A 6,000-nucleotide genomic window follows, 5' to 3' on the forward strand; every position below is an offset into this window, starting at 1 on the left:
GCTTCCAGCTGGGTGTCACCACTGCCCCCTGTGAGGAAATGTGTATAGATGAAGCAGCACAGCTGCCAACACAGAGAACCAAGCTATCTCTAAGCTCAAGTTAATATGTAAACACTGCAAAATGTTCACTGTAATGCACATCAGCGCACTGAACACCTCCAGCGGGGTGGGACTTCCCTGGTGGCTCAGCAGTAAAGAATCCACCTGCAATTCAGGAGACGAAGGTTGGATCCCTGGGTCGGGAAGATCCCCTGGAGGAGGAAATGGCAATCCACTCCAGTATTCTTACCTGGGAAACACCACAGACAGAGGATCCTGGGAGGCTACAGTCCATGGGGTCGCAATGAGTCTGACACGACTGAGCGGCTAAGCCACCACTACCACCTCCAGTGAGTGGCATGGCCTGGACTGTGCATCCAGGGCTCACAATTCAGGAGAGCTGAATTCATTCAGGAAGTGCCACCAGCTCTCGGGTCACTGTTATGGATACACTGTCCACTTCTTCCTACCTTCATTCTACAGACCTCCACGGAGATGCTTCTAGAAGCTAGCCTTACCCTGGGAACTGGCAGCTACCAGAGTCTGGCCTTCTAAAACACAGTCTAGCGTAGGAGAGGGTGCAGTCAGTAACCCAGACGTGGCAATCCCCAGTGACGAGCACCTTTCACAGCCACAAGAACAACAGAGCAACCACACAGAGCCAGGCCAATCCCAATCACCTTCTTTTCACAGTGTCTTTACCATAGTGTCAGATGGCTTTCCAATGCTCCCATTTCCAGTTCCTCCAAAACAAAGCTTCTCCAGTTGGTTCTCAACATCGCCATCAATTACAACAGAACCTACCAGTCTCATTTCTAGCATTCTTCGGCCTTCACCATCCACCCCTGGGCCTGGAGGTGCTTCAGACACTTCACCCCCAACTGCACTTTGAAACTGGAGGGAATCAGCCACCCACACGGTCCAATGCCCTTACACCTCTGGCCTGGGGGCTTTTCACACTCGTGCCCAGGATGGCCTGAGGCTGCCGCCCCTTCAGCAGAGACGATGCTGCACTAGGGGGTCCTTCCCCTGCTGCTCCCACCTCTGCTGTACCTGCCGCCCTTTCCAATGTTACCGCAGCTGAGAACAATCAACATCAGATCATCAACATATAAGTCATCAGGGGTCCCTAAAGAATTTCTTCAAAATCTATCTCAGGACTGGCTACGTGCTGTCAAAGCTTTAGGAACTAGCCAGGCCAAGTTTCAATAACCAGTTTAACACTTACGAGCATCCACACTGGGCAAAGAGCTTCAATAGGGCCTGCTCTGACACCAAGGCAAGGGGCACTTTTTCAATTGTTCTTGCCTGGAGAATCCCAGGGACGGGGGAGCCTGGTGGGCTTCTGTCTATGGGGTCACACAGAGTCGGACACGACTGAAGTGACTTAGCCGCAGCAGCAGCGGTTTGCTAAGTTAATTCTTAACATTTCCGAACTGTCAGAGTTCCAGAACTTTCTGAAAGGGAGGCTGATCTTTCTGGTAAAGGTTTTCCTAAGTGTGTCATCCAGGCCACATGCCCAGTATTCACCGGGGACAGTCTCCATCTACCCGGGCGAGGGGAGAGATGGGGACCCGCCGGTGTCAGAAGTCGAGAGAGAAAGCCTCAGCATCCTTTGCACACGGTCGCCGCAGACGGGGGATGTGAGCGGGGAGGGGGTCGGGGAGGAGGAGGAGAACTACTCACACTCGGGATCCGGAGGCGGAGACGCCTGGAGAACGAACGGCCGCAGAGAAATAACAGCAACTTCCCGGCCGCGCCGCGATCACGTGCCGGGCCCCCTCCCCCCAGGCCCGGGGGCGGGATGGAGACGCGGCCTCCGGCGGCGCTGCCCTCGCCGGGACCCGCGCGGCTGAGCGTCCCCGGGGCCGCGGCTCCGCCTCCACGCCGCAGGGCCGGGCGAGGGGCCCGGGGTCACCCTCCGCTCGCGCGCCAGGGGCGCCGAATTCCTCCGTGTCTGCCCGCCCGCCCGCAGGGGGCGCAGGCAGGGGGCTCGGCTGCAGCCGAGCTGGAGACAGCCCTCCCGCCACCCGCCTCGCCGCGGAGAGGAGGCCCCGCGACCCCGCTTACCTGCGGCGGCTGCGCTCCCGGCCCGCGCCGGCGCCCGGAGGGCAGGCTGCGGCCGGACGGCTTCGGCGAGGGCCCGCCGGGCTGGGCGCGCTCGCGGGCGGCCGAGGGGGCGCGGCCGGCCAGGGGCGCGCGCGGGGCCCGGGAGCCCGCCGCCGCCGCCGCTGCCTCGGGAGCCGCCTGGGCCGCAGCCGAGCCGGGCGGCCCGCATGAATGGGACGCGGCGGCGGGGCGGCGGCGGCGGGCGGGCGGGCGGGCGGGCAGGCGGGCGACTCGCAGGCCCCGCCCCGCCACGTGACGCCGCCGCCCCGCCGCCCGCTCCCGGCCACGCGCCGCCCTCCAGCCCGCGGCCCCGCGCGCCGCCGAGCCTCCCATCTCCCGCGCGCTCGGCGGGCCCGGGCCTCTGGCGGGCGTGGGGCCATCCGAACGTTACCTTTCTATAATAGTGTCTCCTGGTCCCCATGGCAACCCTGCAGCGCGTCACGAGCATCTTAGAGCCCAACTGCCCAAAAAGAATAAATATGAAGAGGGCTTCCCAGGTGGCTCAGTGGTAAAGAACCCGCCTGCCAGTCCAAGAGGCGCAGTAGACACGGGTTAGATCCCTGGATCTGCAAGGTCCCCTGGAGAAGGAAGTGGCACCCCACTCCAGTACTCTTGCCTGGAGTCTCCCATGGATAGTCCGGGGGTTGTAAAAGAGTCCCATGCGACTGAACACAGTAAAGGGCAAAAAAGAAACAAGGCATCAGTATTTATAATCCACTTTCGATCACCAGTAGTACATCTGTTCGATTCCTTACCCGCGCCCCGCCCCCATCCTATTACACATCCCCTTTTAAAAATACACATTTAAACAAATGGATTGCTCGGGCTGGATATTACTGTTGCACACTGGCTTTTGAATCTTCGCCGTCTATGCCCTTACTGAAAGTTATGAATGGAAGTACATGTGTTCCTTCCAAATTCCATTAACTTCTCAGTATGCATCCTGTGGATGACAACTTATACAGCTTTGAGGATATTGAAAAGTAGGGCATTTATATAAAGCTCCTCCCAAGCCCAGCCGCAGCTCAGTTTCTTCCCGTCGACGGAGTGTGGGCTGACAGGGCTGAGACCAGGGAACCAGCTCCCTGTCTCAGGGCCCCTGGGTGGCCTCTGCAGAAGGAACTAGGCAACCACTTCCTCCTCCAAGTTCCTTCTGCCTTTCTCAAGCATTCGGCCAAGCTTCGCCCCATCCTTAACCAGGGCCCCACAGAAATGTAGGTGGTTTCCTTGGCCCAGGGACTCTAGAGTTTCCCTTTTGGGTGCCAGGCTTCACAAGCAGATAAAAATTTTCGAAGACAAAGGCTGGACTTTTCCCTTTGTATTTCAGAGTACTTTGCTCTGGAGAAATGAAATTAAAGCAAGAAAAATAGTTGGACCCTCACTTTCTATGTTAATAGAATGGGAACAGGAATGCCTTTCTCCTGGGGTTGTCTTGAGAATCACACACCATTACACTTAAAGCAGGCTTCGCTGGCTCAGTGGTAAAGAACCCGCCTGACGATGCAGGAGAGGCAGCTTTAATCCCCAATTTGGGAAGATCTCCTGGAGAAGGAAATGGCAACCCACTACCGTATTTTTCCCTGGGAAATCCCATGAACTAGAGTTGCCTGGCAGGCTACAATCCATGAGGTTGCAAAGAGTCAGGATTTAGCAACTGAGCATAAAGGCACAGTAAAGTGCCTAATTTAGCTTAGTGTGGGACCTGAGTATTCCGTTACTTGTTTGCTTTTCTCCCCCCACCCCACCCCCACCCCTCACCCCACCCCCACCCCGCCCTTGAGATTTTTCCTGTTTCTTTGAGGCCATTCTCACTGCCTTGGAAAAGAGCTTGGGAAGAAACTATTCAGTCAGGCCTCCTTCCTTCCTTTCATCATTCAGGAAGCCCTACAACATCCTCCCTCCCTCCAAACTACCTGAGATTGGATCCCTTATCTGAATGACAGGTTCACACGTTTACCGTTTCCTCATTCTCTGATATTTACCTACATTACGCCACTACCTAAGCAAAACAGAGACTCATGAAATATCTGTTGCCTTCACTTCCTGCCCATGACTTCTCTGGTGGCTCAGAGGGTGAAGAATCTGCCCACGATGCAGGAGACCCAGGTTCAGGAAGGTCCCTTGGAGAAGGGAATGGCAACCCATTCCAGTATTCTTGTCTGGAGAATTCCATGGAGCCTAGCGAGATACAGTCCATGGGATCGCAAAGACTCGGACACTATTGAGTTACTAACACTTACTCTCCTGTCCCTAACATCTAAGAAGTGTGCTGGGAGCCTCCATTCCCTCCGAGTCCACTGGAATGCAGGAGGAAAGAGGCACTTCCTTCAGGCGTCCTAGCCCCAACTCCCTCCCACTTCGTGGGAGGAGCCTCACCCGCCAGGTGTCCTCTGCCCCAACTCTGGACCACCCGTCCCTGTGAGCAGGCTCAGGGAGCTGGAAGCGGCGGGGTGGGGGAGAAGAAGGAGCAAGAGCCAGCTTTCTTGCCCCACAGGCGATCAATTTATCTCCCAGCTTGGCTCCCCAGCCAAGCTGGAAAGAAGAGACTCTGCTTTTTCACCTCTTCACAGCCTTGCTTTCGCTCCTCCTCCACCCCTGATGCTACTCATGCCAGATTCACCAACAAACTTTGGATTGCCAAATTCTGTACACCCTTTCAGACCCTCCCTCACAGCCTCGAGAGTAAAATACTACTGAGCACGATTTCCTCCTGGAAACACCCGTGTCCTCACTCTAGCCAGAATCCCGAGGGCCCCATGCCCGGCTAAACTCAGAGAGTTTAGACACCTCCACCAGCCTGGCCCACTGTGACGTCAAATGCAGGTCCATTGCATTTGTTTCTTCAAGCCTGCTGCTCCTGAATCTCCTATCATGGCTAGTTGCACCATCATCCACGTAGTCATCCTTGCCAGAAACCCAGGAGGAGGTCTTGTGTCCTGTACTCCCCTCCGTGTCCACCACGTCTCGTCGTTTCTACTCTCAAAGCTCTCTGCGGAGTGACTGCGTTGACGGCCTTCAGTCACCTCCCCAGCTGCACAACAGGAGGCCTCACCTTCTAGCCATCAGGCCCTCTCCCACAGCATCTCTGAGGATTCCCTGGGGGACACAGTCCAGCTGGTCTCCCTGCCCTCTGTTCCTCAACTTCTAAGCACCCTTCACCCTGAATCACAGACAAGACCCGGGCACCAGTTATTGGCAGTCCACTGCCTAGAGGAAAAAGCCCAGGTTCCCTGCATAGCATCCAGGGTGGTGTTCTCCTTTCCTGCTCCTTCTAGCTGGTATGCTTTAGCCATCCCTTCTGCAGCAGGCTAGCTTTTAAAACATGAACGTTCATTTTCCTTTGTGCATTGCCCCCTTTCTCCGCCCTGCCCCCCGCCCCCCACCATGAGAATGCACCCAGACATGCTGCTTGTCTCAGGGAACTTCTGGAAAGCAGAAGTTGCCTGCAGACCTTGCCTTCCTGTCCCTGATTTCCACAATCTAAACTCATTGAGGAAGCAATCTAAGTCAGGAGAGAGGGGGCCGGTGAGAAGGGGGTCTCGTTGAGGGATTGTGGAAGAGGGAACGATGGTCCCCAGGATGAGGATCCAGTCTCCTCAGCCCAGAGTTGGAAGGCAGGGGATCCTACGCCCTTCCTCTGGCAGCTCCGGGGGGAGGGGATTCAGTCACAGAGAAATAACCTTGTTGTTCCCAGTTTATGCATCTCTTCTGTGAGAACACAGACAAGTTAGCATTTTCTGAGCCATCACTGCTCTGCTTTCTAGTAATTCTAACTACAAACCTCTGAGGCAGCTGCTACTGTTAATGCCAATTTATTGAAGAAGGAACTGAAGGCACAGAAAGGTTGAGTGT

General features: G+C 56.0%; 1 protein-coding gene across 4 annotated transcripts in view; it reads right to left on the reverse strand.

Moving 5' to 3' along the window:
• LPIN2 (lipin 2) overlaps positions 1 to 2,339 on the reverse strand; it is an 82,247-nt gene extending 79,908 nt beyond the window's left edge. For 2 of the 4 annotated variants that reach the window (XM_088833383.1, XM_088833382.1), the window contains exon 1: positions 2,110 to 2,339. The gene's annotated coding sequence lies outside the window, so the exon portion shown is untranslated. Of the gene's footprint in view, positions 1 to 1,725; positions 1,873 to 2,109 lie in introns of those variants that run through there. The other 2 variants (XM_055417147.2, XM_055417148.2) reach the window with 2 other exon arrangements.
• Between the last annotated feature and the right edge of the window lie 3,661 nt (positions 2,340 to 6,000).

This window comes from Moschus berezovskii, chromosome 28, assembly GCF_049115385.1.
Source record: "Moschus berezovskii isolate FMDL1 chromosome 28, NW_MosBer_1.0, whole genome shotgun sequence".
NCBI classification, from domain to species: domain Eukaryota; kingdom Metazoa; phylum Chordata; class Mammalia; order Artiodactyla; family Moschidae; genus Moschus; species Moschus berezovskii.